This window comes from Aotus nancymaae, unplaced genomic scaffold (genome assembly GCF_030222135.1).
Source record: "Aotus nancymaae isolate 86718 unplaced genomic scaffold, 86718_ANA_hifiasm-v0.15.2.pri h1tg000014l, whole genome shotgun sequence".
In the NCBI taxonomy this organism is placed as follows: Eukaryota; Metazoa; Chordata; class Mammalia; order Primates; family Aotidae; genus Aotus; species Aotus nancymaae.
The window spans coordinates 90,748,183-90,761,924 of record NW_026988425.1 but is presented as its reverse complement, the minus strand read 5'-3'; the positions used below and the strand labels follow the sequence as shown (position 1 = coordinate 90,761,924).

The window sequence follows — 13,742 nt, the reverse complement described above, 5'->3', positions numbered from 1 at the left end:
AAAGCAAAAATGAACTGACACCTTTTTTTGGTAGCTAGCTATCTTGTTTGGAATGTCTGCCCTATCTCAAGTATGCAGAGGGAGGAGAGGATGCTGTTATCAGAAAGGAAAAGAGGTAGTGCTGTTCTCACCTTCTAATGACTTTCCTGTGATTGGTGAACGTCAAATAATGAAGAAAATATCAACACAAGTTGTGAAAGCTTATTCGTTTATTTACTTACACATTAACTTACTAACTCATTGAGCATTTATTGAGCACCTACTTGTCAAAAAAAATAGGAAAAAATGGATACGGTGATAAAAACCCTATAATTCTTATCTTGGAGAAACCCATAGTCTAATTTAATAAAGAATTATAAAAGCTGTATGTGAATTTCCTTCTTATTTATTTTTTTAAATTTATTTTTTTTTGAGACTGATGCTGGCAAAATTTAATGTGGTAAGGCAGTGCAGGGCAAACTTATAGGCATGGGCTTGGGAGTTAATCAGACATTGGTTTGAGTCCCTGATCAATCCTATACTAATAGTGTGACCAAAACATAGTTTTTTTTTTAATCTGTACAACCAGAATATTAATTCTTAAATTAGAAGATTTTTTTAAAAAATTTATTTTTGGTTCTGGGGCACATATGCAGGATGTGCAGGTTTGTTCCATAGGTAAACATGTGCCATGGTGGCTGCTGCACTGATCAACCCATCACCTAGGTATTAAGCCCAGCATACATTAGCTATTTTTTCTAACGCTCTCTCTCTCCACCCTACCCCCCAACAGGCCCCAGTATGTGTTGTTTTACTCCCTGTGTCCATGTGTTCTCATTGTTCAGCTCCCTCTTGTACCTGAGAACATGTGGTGTTTGGTTTTCTGTTTCTGCATTAGTTTTCTGAGGACAATGGCTTCCAGCTCCATCCACATCCCTACAAAGGACATGATCATGTTCCTTTTTATGGCTGCATAGTGTTTCATGGTATATATGTACCACATTTTCTTTATCCACTCTATCATTGATGGGTATTTGGGTTGATTCCATGTTTTTCCTATTGTGAACGGTGATGCAATGAACATACACATGCATGTATCTTTGTAATAGAATGGTTTGGATTCCTTTGGGTTTATACCCAGTAATGGGATTGCTGGATCAAATGGTATTCCTGGTTCTAGATCTTTGAGGAATCGCAAGACTGTCTTCCACAATGGTTGACCTAATTTACATTCCCACCAACAGTGTAAAAGTTCTCCTGTTTCTCCACAACCTCACCCGCATTGTTATTTCTTGACTTTTTAATAATCGCCATTCAGACTGGCATGAGATGATATCTGAAGGTTTTAATTTTTGTTTCTTTAATGATCAGTGATGTTAAGCTTTTTTTTTTTTTCTGTTTGTTGGCTGCATGAATATCTTCTTTTGAAAAATGTCTGTTTATGTACTTTGCCCACTTCTTAATGGGGTTGTTTTTTACCTGCAAATTTGTTTAAGTTCCTTACAGATTATGGATATTAGACCTTTGTCAGATGGATAGATTGCAAAAATAGTCTCCCATTCTGTAGGTTACCTGTTCACTCTGATAATAGTTTATTTTGCTGTGCAGAAGTTCTGTAGTTTAATTAGACCTCATTTGTCCATTCTTGCATTTGGTGGTTTTTGTCATGAAATCTTTGCCCATGTCTATATTCTGAATGGTATTGCCAAGATTTTCTTCTAGGGCTTATAGTTTTGGGTTTTACATTTAAGTCTTTAATCCATCTTGAGTTACTTTTTGTATATGGTGTAACGAAGGGGTTCAGTTTCAATTTTCTCCATATGGCTAGCCATTTCTCCCACCACCATTTATTAAATAGGGAATCATTTCCCCATTGCTTGTTTTTGTCAGGTTTGTTGAAAATCAGATGGTTGTAGGTGTGCAATCTTATTTCTGAGTTCTCTATTCTGTTTTATTGTTCTATGTGTCTGTTTTTGTATCAGTATCATGCTGTTTTGGTTACTGTAGCCTTATTTGAAGTTGGGTAGTGTAATGCCTCCAGCTTTGTTCCTTTTGCTTAAGGTTGTCTTGGCTATACGAGCTTTTCTGGTTCCATATGAATTTTAAAATAGTTTCTTCTAATTCTGTGAAGAATGTCAATGGTAGTTTAATGGGAATAGCATTGAATCTATAAATTACTTTGAACAGTATGACCATTTTCCAACATTGATTCTTCCTATCGATGAGGATGGAATGTTTTTTCATTTGTTTGTGTCCTCTCTGATTTTCTTGAGCAGTGGTTTGTAATTCTCCTTGAAGAGGTCCTTTACTTCTTTTGTTGGCTTTCTAAGATATTTTATTCTCTTTGTAGGAATGGTGAATGGGAGTTTATTCTTGATTTGCTTCTTTAGTTATCTGTTGTTGGTGTATAGGAATGCTTTTGACTTTTCCTACCGATCTTGTATCCTAAGACTTTGTGAAGTTGCTTATCAATTTAAAAAACTCTTGGGCTAAGAATATTGAGTTTTCCAGATATAGGATCATGTCATTTGCAAACAAAGACAATTTGACTTCCTCTCTTTCTATTTGAATGCCTTTTCTTTCTTTCTCTTACTTGATTGCCCTGGCCAGAACTTCCAATACTATGTTGAATAGGAGTGGTGAGAGAGGGCGTTCTTGTCTTCTGCTGGTTTTTAAAAGGAATGCTTCCAGCTTTTACCCATTCAGTATGATATTGGCTGTGGGTTTATCATAAATGACTCTTCTTATCTTGAATTATGTTCCCTCAATACCTGGTTCATTGAGAGTTATTAACATGAAGTGATGTTGAATTATATTGAAGGCCTTTTCTACATCTATTGAGATAATCATGTGGCTTTTGTCTTTAGTTCCGTTTATGTAACAAATTGCAATTATTGATTTGCATATATTGAACAAGCCTTGCATTCCAGGGAAAAAGCCAACTTGATTGTGGTGGATAAGCTTTTTGCTGTGCTGCTGGATTTGGTTTGCCAGTATTTTATTGAGAATTTTTTCACTGATGTTCATCAGGGATATTGGCCTGAAGTTTTCTTTTTTTTTATTGTGTCTCTGCCAGGTTTTAGTATCAGGATGATGCTGTCCTCATAAAATGAGCTAGGGAGGATTCCCTTCTTTTCGGTTTTTTGGAATAGTTTCAGAAGAAAGGATATCAGCTTCTCTTTGTACCTCTGGTAGAATTCAGCTGTAAATCCACCTAGACCTGTGGATTTTTTTTTTTTTTTTGATTGGTAGGCAATTTATTACTGTCTCAATTTCAGAACTTGTTATTGTTCTATTCAGGGATTCAACTTCTTCCTGGTTCAGTTTTGGGAGGATTTATGTGTCCAGGAATTTATCCATTACTTCCAGATTTTCCAGTTTATTTGCATAGAGTTGTTTATAGTATTCTCTGAAGGTTGTTTGTATTTCCGTGGGGTCAGTGGTGATATCCCCTTTATGTTTTTTTGTTCTTTGTATTTGATTCTTCTCTCTTTTCCTCTTTATTAGTCCAGCTGGTGGTCTATTTTATTAATTTTTTCAAAAAAACAGCTCCAGAATTTGTTTATATTTTTGACGGTTTTTTTCGTGTCTCTATCTCTTTCAGTTCCACTCAGAGCTTCCTTTTTCGTGTCTCTATCTCTTTTAGTTCCACTCAGAGCTTCCTTATTTCTTGTCTTCTGCTAGCCTTGGGGTTTGTTTGCTCTTGGTTCTCTAGTTCCTTTAGTTATGATGATGTTACAATGTTGACTTGAGATCTTTCTAGCTTGTTAATGTGGGCATTTAGTGCTATAAATTCCTCTGAACACTATTTTAGCTGCATTCCAGAGACTGGTACATTGTCTCTTTGTTCTCAGTAGTTTCAAAAAAATTCTTGATTTCTGCCTTAATTTTATTATTTACCCAGGAGTTATTCAGGAGCAGGTTGTCCAGTTTTCATGGAGTTGTGTGGTTTTGAGTGAGTTTTTAAATCTTGAGTTCTATTTTGATTGTGTTGTGGTCTAAGAGATTTTTGTTATGATTTCAGTTCTTTTGCATTTACTAAGGAGTGACTTATTTCCAATTAAGTTATCAGATTTAGCGTAAGTGCCATGTGGCACTGAGAAAAATGTACATCCTGTTGTTTTTGGGTGGAGAGTTCTGTAGGTATCTACTAGGGTCAGTTGATCCAGAGCTGTGTTCAAGTTCTGAATATCTTTGTTAATTTTCTGTCTCAATGATGTGTTTAATATTGACAGTTTGGTGTTAAAGTCTCCAGCCATTATTGTGTGGGAGTCTGTGTCTCTTTGTAGGTCTCTAAGAACTTGTTTTATGTATCTGGGTGCTCCTGTATTGGGTGCATATATATTTAGGATAGGTAGCTCTTCTTGTTGCCCTGACCCCCTTACCATTATGTAATGCCCTTCTTTGTCTTTTTTGTTGTTGGTTAAAATCTGTTTTGTCAGAAACTAATATTGCAACCTCTGCTTTTTCCTGTTTTCCATTTGCTTGGTAAATTTTTCTTTATCCTTTTATTTTGAGTTTATGTGTGTCATTGCACATGAAATGGGTCTCATGAATACAGCACAATAATGGATCTTGATTCTTTATCCAGTTTGCCATTCTGTATCTTTTAATTGGGCATTTAGCACATTTGCATTTAAGGTTAATATTGTTATGTGTGAATTTGATCCTATCATCATGATGCTAGCTGGTTATTTTACACACTAGTTGATGCACTTTCTTCATACTGTCATTGCTTTTTGTACTTTCAGTGTGTTTTTGCAGTGGCTGGTACCAATTTTTCTTTTCCATATTTAGTGCTTCCTTCAGGAGCTCTAGTAAGGCAGGCCTGGTGGTGATGAATTACCTTAGCATTTGCTTGTCTGAAAAGAATTGTATTTCTCCTTTGCTTATGTAGCTTAGTTTGGCTAGATATGAGATTCTAGGTTGGAAATTATTTTCTTTAAGAATGATGAATATTGGCCTCCAATCTCTTCTGGCTTGTAGGGTTTCTGCTGGGATGTCTGTTGTTAATCTGGTGGGCTTCTCTTTATAGGTCACCTGGTTTTTCTCTCTGGCTGCCCCTAACATTTTTTCTTTCATTTTGACCTTGGAGAATCTGATGATCATGTGTCTTGAGATTGATCTTCTTGTGGAGTATCTTACTGGAGTTCTCTGAATTTTCTGAATTTGAATGTTAGTCTGTCTTTTTTGGTTGGGGAAGTTTTCCTGGATGATATCTTGAAGTGTGTTTTCCAGTTTGGTTCTATTCTCCCTGTCTCTTTTAGGTATCCCCATCAGTCATAAGTTTGGTCTTTTTACATCATCCCATAGTTATCAAAGGTTTTGTTCATTCTTTTTCATTTCTTTCTCTCTAATCTTGCCTGCCTGCCTCATTTCAGCAAGATAGTCTTTAAGCTCTTATATACTTTCTTCCACTTGGTCTATTTGGCTATTGATATTTATGTTTGCAATGTGAAATTCTCATGTTGTGTTTTTCAGCTCCATCAGGTCATTTGCATATCTCTCAAAACTTTTTATTCTTGTTAACAGCTACTGTAATGTTTTCTCATAGTTCTAAGCTTCTTTGCATGGGCTAGAACATACTCTTGTAGCTCAGTGAAGTTCTTTATCACCCATCTTCTGAAGCCTACTTTTCTCAATGCAGCCATCTCAGCCTCAGCCCAGTTCTGTGCCCTTGCTGGAGAGGTTTTGTGATAATTTTCAGGAAAAGAGGTACTCTGGCTTTTTGAGTTTTTAGAGTTTTTGTGTTGATTCTTTCTCATCTTCATGAGTTTATCTACTTCTGATTTTTGAGGCTGCTGACCTTTGGGGTCTTTTTTGTTGACGTCGCTGTTGCTTTCTGTTTGTTTTTCATAGCAGTGAGGCCCATCTTCCATAGGGCTGCTGCCGTTTGCTGGGGGTCCACTCAAGACCTTATTCACCTGGGTCCCTCCTACACCTGAAAGTATCACCAGTGGAGGCTGCAGCACAGCAAAGATGACAGCCTGATCCTTTCTCTAGGATCTCTGTGCCAAAGGGGCACCAACCTGATGCCGGCCAGAACACTCCTGTGTGAGGTGTCTAGAGACTCCTGGTGGAAGGTCTAACCCAGTCAGGAGGAACAGGATCAGGCACCTGCTTAAATAAGCAGGCTGGCTGCTTCTTGGTAGAGCAGATGTGCTGTGCTAGGGGTAATCCCCTCATCTGGGCTGCCCTGACTTTCCAGAGCTGGCAGACATAAAAGACTAAGACTGCTGATTCATGATACCATGGCTGCCTTTCCTCCTAGGAGTTCCTCTCAGAGAGATCAGAGTTCTGACCATAAACCCTTAGCCGCAGATGCTGAGAATCCTGGAGGGAGGCCCTGTCCAGTGAGGAGAAATGGGTCAGGGTCCCACTGAAAGAAGTCTTGCCGTGAACTGTCGTAGCCTCTATGCTGCACTGTGGGGAATTCCTCCTGGTCCAAACTGCCCAGTCTTGCTGGCACTGGCAGCAGGAGAATATGGCTGTCTGGAGCCACAGTGATGGCAGCTACCCATCCCTGACCCCGAATTCAGTCTTCTTAGGCAGTCTCCAGCCTGCTGCATTGGCCGGCAGGGATTCCAAGCCAGTGGGTTTTAGTTTGTGGGGTTCTGTGGGAGTGGGGCCTACTACTGCGCAAGGCTGCTTGGCTCCCTGGCTTCAGCCCCATCCCATGGAAATGGATGGCTCTCCTGCCTCACCAGAGTTCCCAGAGCCACAGTATGCAAAAACTCCTGTGTCTCAGTGCGTGCCTGAGTAGCCACCCACCTGGGCAGACACTATGAGTCTGCACAGCTGTGTGCTTGGGACCTAAGGCCCTCGTGGCATGGGAGACCTCCTTATCCATAGGTTGCAGAGATCCATGGGAAAAGCATGGTTTTTGGGGTGGAGTAGCACAATCCCTAACCACCTTGGGGGAGGGAGCTCCTTTTGCTCCTTGCAGCTTCCAGATGGGACCTCCCTCCACGCTGCTTTTCCTCACTCTCTGTGAGTGCACACCAATCACCTAGTCAGTCCCAGTGAGAGAACCTGAGTACCTCAGTTAAAGATGCAGAATTCACTGGCTATTTTCATTCTTCAATGGGAGCCGCAGACTAAAGCTGTTTCTATTTGGCTCTCTTGGCTGTTCTTCAGTGAATTTCCTTCTTTTTAAGGCAATGGCCATTTGAAAATCTTTGTCTTCTCGCAGAAATGTGTTCTAAATGACAAAAACATGACTCTTCAAAGTGAATATCTTCCTTAAAATTTGGTAAGAATTTTTTAATTCATTAACTGTCTCTGTCAGAATATGATTCAGATAATTATGTTGTATCCTTTCTCTAAAGACATTTAATTTAATTTAATTTAATGTAGAACTGTATTTTCATACATTGAGTCCTTAGGTGGAAGTTTTAAGGAGCAACTGTCCTATGGGTGTTATTTATTCTTAATTATTGAGATTAAAAATATGGGCCTTGTGGTTCAGCAATTTGGAATTGAAACCTGCTTCTTTCATTTATTAGCTGTATAATTTTGAGAAAATTACTTGAAATATAAACATAATTAATATTGCCTGTTTTCTAGTGTTACACAGATTAAACCATAAGCACTGAATAATGTTAGATATTATTAATCATTACTGTTATGTTAGCCAAATTACTTACTATAAAAATGTCCAGGGGAACTCAAGAAAATAAGCAACCTCAAATGGTACATATACTTTTTGGAAAAGCCCTAACTACAGAATTCAATTAAAGAATATCTATATATTGTTGATTACATAAAACCAAATGTAACTCCAAATGTACTTTTATTTTGCTATCAAAAATAATCAAGTATTGAATAATTTTACAGATAACTTTATAAAATTTATTCCAACTTAGTTCAACAATAATTTATTGGTTATCTAATCTACATAAGAAATTATATGATAGGTTGGAGCAGAGATAAACACAGATAAGCCCTGATCTGCCCCCTCAAACTGCTTAGAATTCAGGAAGAAGAGGAAAAATGGATTTCTGCAAGTTGCTTTACTAGAGAAAATAATAATAATATATCACAAAACAGAGAATGAGAAGAAGCTAAGGAGATTCAAAGACAGGAGAGAGACATACATCTTGGAATTAGATCCTCAGTGTTTGGTTATTAGGTTGCTGAGGCAGTTTGCACCAGTTGGAAGCGTTCTGAATGTGTAATGAGTATTGCTCTCTTGGTTCTAGCCTTGGTCCTACCAAAAGAGAGCTTTGCAGCCCAAAGCAAATTTGCTTACCCTCTAGGAATTCGCTTCCTCATTTACAGAACAAGTGACTTCCCAGGATCAGTATAATGACAACATTTTTAAAAAATTAATATGAAAATGCTTTAAAATATGTCACAGAATTTTTTTTTAAAAAGAACAACAAAATAGAGATGCAGTTTTATCATTTTTAAGAAACAGAAGATTTTTTTCTTTGGGAATTTTGAATTTATTTATTACTACATATTTTGTTATTAAAAGAGAATCTTTTATTATAGGTCTTTGAAGATAAGCATGTAAATTATTGTAAAATGTCCTAATTTTGCCACATAGTGCTTTCAGGGTAATCTATAAGAGAACTAGAGCAGTAGTCCCCAGTTATTTTAGCACCAGGAATTGGTTTTGTGGAAGACAATTTTTCCATGGACAGTGTAGGGTGGGGAGGATGGTTTCAGAAACTGTTCCAGCTCCGATCATCAGGTATTAGTTATATTCTCATAAGGAGTGCACAACCAAGTTCCCTTGCATGTGCAGTTCACAATAGGGTTCACATTCTTATGAGAATCTAATGCTGCTGCCGATCTGACAGGAAGCAGAGCTCAGCTTTGCTCTCCAGCTGCTCATCTGGTGTCTAACAGGCCACAGACGGACACCATGGCCTGGGGATTGGGGACCCCTTGAACTAGAGGATTAGTAAAAAGCATAAAAACATTTTGGATTTCTTAAAAATGGTGGCTATTTAAATTCATTCATTATTTTTCTCACCCTTAACTCTCCTAATATTTATTAAACAATGAGTTTCTGCCAGATGCTGTGATATGCATAATTTATAAGAAACGCAGGATTTCTGTCCTTAATTAGCTTAATGTCAAGCTTAGAAGACAGACAGAATGGGCCAGGTGCGGTGGCTCACACCAGTATTCTCAGCACTTTGGGAGGCTGTGGCAGGTGGATCACAAGGTCAGGAGTTCAAGACCAGCCTGGCCAACATGGTGAAACCCCATCTCTACTAAAAATATATAATTTAGAATTTAGCTGGGCATGATGGCATGCGCCTGTAATCCCAGCTACCCCAGAGGCTGAAGCAGAATTACTTGAACCCAGGAAGCAGATGGCACCACTGCATTCCAGCCTGGGTGACAGAGCAAGACTCCACCTCAAAAAAAAAAAACAATAGATACCGAATGTTACTTTCACGCGTTAAGCATTATGAAGGAAAAGTTCAGAGTGCAACAGAAGCATGTCACAGGGAATCTTTTATAACCTAGTTTTGGAAGTGACGTACCATCACCTCTGCCATTCTATTGGTCACACTAATCTGGAATCTCTTGGAACAATATACAAGGGTACTACACAAATATATAAACATCAGAAGGTGGGGGCCATTTGGAAGCTAGTTATCCAAGGATCCTAGCCTAGATTTGCAATTGCAACATTGTCTTTGCTACTTAGTCACACAAAAATAGCAAGTAAAAAGGATAAAATAGTTATATATAAATTTCAGAAACAAAACCAGAGAAATATCACAATCCTCAATGCTTGATTATTTGTAAGAAGATAACCATTTGCTGTGTAAAGCATCCATGAGTGATCTGTGTCCAATGCACATTCAAGAATTCTTGAATCTAGACATGAAAACCAAGCAAGATGGCAGTACAGAGCCCTGTTTCCCTTCCTGCTCACGTGGTTACAGAATCATGAATGAACTCATACTGATCAAATTTAGTAGGAGCCAGTGTAACCAGAGAATCTGCGAACTTCAAGTACATTAGAGAAGTTTCAGTACTTGCCTATAGGGATTCCCTGTCCCTAGCACCTCTGCTACGTGACAATGTCTGTCTCTCTGCAATACTGTATAGCCTAACCTGTCCTGCTAAGGAAACAGAGAGGCACTGGTGAGTATTTTTTCTACTAATGCTTATCCAGTTCTTGATAGAACTATCACTTTTTTTAGCAGAATATTTTCCCCCAATGAGAGAATTGTTTAACCCTACATTTGATATAAATAACAATTTAATTTCTGCAGTAAATGGCTTTGATATTCACTACAAAACAAGAATAGGATTATATGCTTGATTTATCATTTTGAAAAAAAACATTATTAAATATTCAAAGCTTTGAAATTATAATGTATACTTATGAAATGTTGGAAAGGAGAAATTATATTTGACTATTCATAGATACATATTTGCATTTCAAGTAAATGAGGAAAGAGGAATCAGACTAAAATGCATTTTCATTTCTTTGTCTACTTTATGTACCTTATTTTACTACAAATCTGAAAACCTAGAATTCACTACCCAAAGAATTTGCTATGACCTCATTCTTACCAGATTAAGCTAAGAATGATAAAAGCATGTGAAAATTCAATAAAGATACTAATCATTTCTTTAATTCTGTAAACATTTGAGGATTTTCTTTTACATTTGGGATCAACAAGCTGATGACACTTGTGGACCATTAAAAAAATAAGTATTTGTGTGTGTTGTGTTTAATTAATTTTACTTGTAAAATGTTCCTATCAGTCCCTTAGCTGAGGGATCCCCAATCCCCAGGGCAGACTGGTACCCTCCATGGTCTGTTATAAACCAGGCCACACAGCAGGAAGTGAGTGGTGGCCAGCCAGCATTACTGCTTAAGCTTCACCTTCTGTAAGATCAGCAGCAGCGTTAGATTTTCATAGGAGCTTGCACCCTATATTGAGACCTTTGCATGGGAGGGATCCTGGTTGTGTGCCTATGAGAATACCTGACGATCTGAGGTGGAGCAGTTTCCAAAACCATTCTCTGCAACCCTCCCTCACCCCACCCCCAACATATCCTTCCCATCCATGGAAAAATTGTCTTCCATGAAACTTGTCCCTGGTGCCAAAAAAGCTGGAGACCACTGCTTAGCTAGTTCTTAAGTGAGACAAATTTGATCATACTATATAATTAGATGAAAGTAAACATTTCTGAACCCAGCTTTTTTCTTAATTTTACTTTGGGCAACAGGCGATGGTAACTGTGCCTAGTATTTCCTATGTTTCATGTTTATGCATGTTTGTCAAGCAAGTGCAATACGTAGCATATCTGCCTAAGGACCCCTGCTTCCCATGAGAGACTCAGCTCAAAGTTTATGAATATTTGGAGGATGAGGCAGATCAGCAAGCTTATCAGCTTTAATTTGTCACTCTACAGCTTGCCTCCATATTAAGTCCTCACATCCAGAGCTGATCCATAACTTTGAGATTAGCTAAGCCTATGAGATAATGCATTTTATTTCATTAAGCATCTTTGGTGTGCTGCCAGGGATTTATAAATGCTGGTCAATGCTTGTGTTCACTTCAGGATAATTTTGCAATCAGTCTGCAAAGATGTGAACAGAAACCACCCAGCCCTGAGGAAATATGACATCCTCACTCAGGTAAATAAAGATATAGGGAAAATATTATGATAAATAAAATATATTGGATGCTAATCAAAAGTATAGAAGACAAACATACTAGAAGGAGCCATAGAATGATAAAATAATGAGAACTTTAAAGATAATCTGGTTCTGATTCTTCACTTTAATGATGAGAAAAAATGTGCTCCAAAGAGAGTTTTCTTTTTCTTTCTTTCCCTTTTTTTGTTCTTTCTTTTTTTTTTTTTTTTTCCACAGGGTAATGGGCTATGTGAGTTGAAGACAACGCTGAGTCTAGAGTTTTCACTGGGAAGCCTTCCTCTCTGGAGCATCACACAGAGGTTACTGCAAGCACACCCACCCCAGCAGTCTGGGAGTCTGTATTTTTTTAAAACAGAACTTAACAAAGGACACAGACACACAAACCCACAAAAAGATTACTGTTAGCAAACAGATTACTGAATCACTGTGTCTTTTTCACTTTTGATTTGAGGGGGTTATGATGATTCATGCAGGGTGATATGAGAGGCTGCTCTTTGCACAAAAAAGTCTGGAGCTCTAGGGAAAAAGTGGAAAAGGAAAAAGAGCTGATGTTCAAAACCACAGAATCACATGTGACAGAGTGAGCCAGAACCTCTCCAGCCAAGGCACACCACATAGAGGCTAGAGGGTGGCTCAGGCTGCCTGTGCCAGTCTACTAGGTTGGTACTCACTGCTCTGAAGGGTGGGGAAGGAAGAGGGTTGGAAAGCAGCAAGGTCAGGTGGCTCTGGCACTCTACCTGTAATGCCTTAAACATATCCCAAGGCTTCCATGGACCAAAGATGAACTTTCTGAGGCTACATGGACTGTAAAGTTAAGATAATTCCAAAGAAAGGTACAGTTTGTGTTTAACACACATGGATCCTTTTGAAATGTTTCACTGGAGTTGGTGGTAAAAACTTGTTTATGAACTAGAATTTTTCAGTTGTCTGTGGATATATTCCTAAGACCCTCTGACTAAACATGCACTGCATATATTTGTTTAACATACAATCAGATTGGTTCTGTAAAAAAATATGTAATGTGATTATATATGCTTATACAGTAAAAAAAAAAAAAAACAAAAAAAAAACTTCACTTCTGTCTGCATGCATCTGTCAGAAATACCTGTGGCAATATATTGACAGAGGAAATTCTTTCACTATTTATTATGCAAAACGTGGACGTATGACTGCGTAATAACAGAAACCAAAAAGCTGATGTGAAAATATACCTCACACTTGGACAATGCATGATTCCCCAGTCTAAGCTTTTAAAGTATTTTATATACAGTTTTTAAACAGATTAAAATTCAAATATAGATCAAGAAGGAGTCACCTAATCTTTGCCTGATCCCAAGAGGCTGATAAAAACCTCACTTAAGGTACAGTTTATCTTCTACTCCTCACCAGAATCCCATAGGCTTCATGTATGGAAAATCTAATTCAGAAGGATCAAACTGGGGTTAGGAATGTGTGTTTTATAAAGCTCTAGATATCTAGGTAATTTGTTATATATTTAACTTTAAGAACTTCTGACTCACAATACCATCACTTTCCCCTAACACAAATCCCAAACATGAATCCTACTCTCTCATGCTTGAAGAATATGAGGACTGTTCTGATGAACCAAGCTCTGAGGACATGTGAAAGGGCAGTCATTCTAAAGGACCAGTATTAAGTCCAAATGTTTGGGTAATGGGAATTGAGAGTCAGTCCCCCAAGCTAGCATATTAGATTCCTCAAGGGCAGCATTTGTGTGTCATTTGCCTCCCCAACTTCTAGCACAAAATTTGATGCTAAAAAGTACTTGATCAATGAAAGCAGCATTCTTCCTGGGGACAGTGGACCATAAACTTCTTGTAAGGTCTATGCAATTCAGAGGAGAAGACCAAAAAGTAAAAACAGCTAGGATAAGCACATTAGATATAGATGTCTATTATCTACTTTCATACTGCATGAGGCTTGGACTGACATTTGAATGATCAAGGACATGGAAGTCGGGCAGCTGTATTTAGCTCTACTTTAACGAATCAGTGAGTGGGTGTAGTGTTTATTCCTTATTTTTCCTCAGAGTGTCATATATCTTTTTCAAGGGCTATGGAAATTTATATGTACATTTAATATAAGATATATATTATAT

At 37.9% G+C, this 13,742-nt stretch overlaps 1 long non-coding RNA gene across 1 annotated transcript; it reads left to right on the top strand.

Annotated features, from left to right (window-relative positions):
* Positions 1–7,148: 7,148 nt before the first annotated feature.
* On the top strand, positions 7,149–12,658 carry LOC135274810 (uncharacterized). Its single transcript, XR_010342545.1, has 3 exons — positions 7,149–7,231; positions 11,527–11,602; positions 11,840–12,658. It is a non-coding gene; the product is annotated as an uncharacterized LOC135274810 (long non-coding RNA).
* The last annotated feature ends 1,084 nt before the right edge of the window (positions 12,659–13,742 follow it).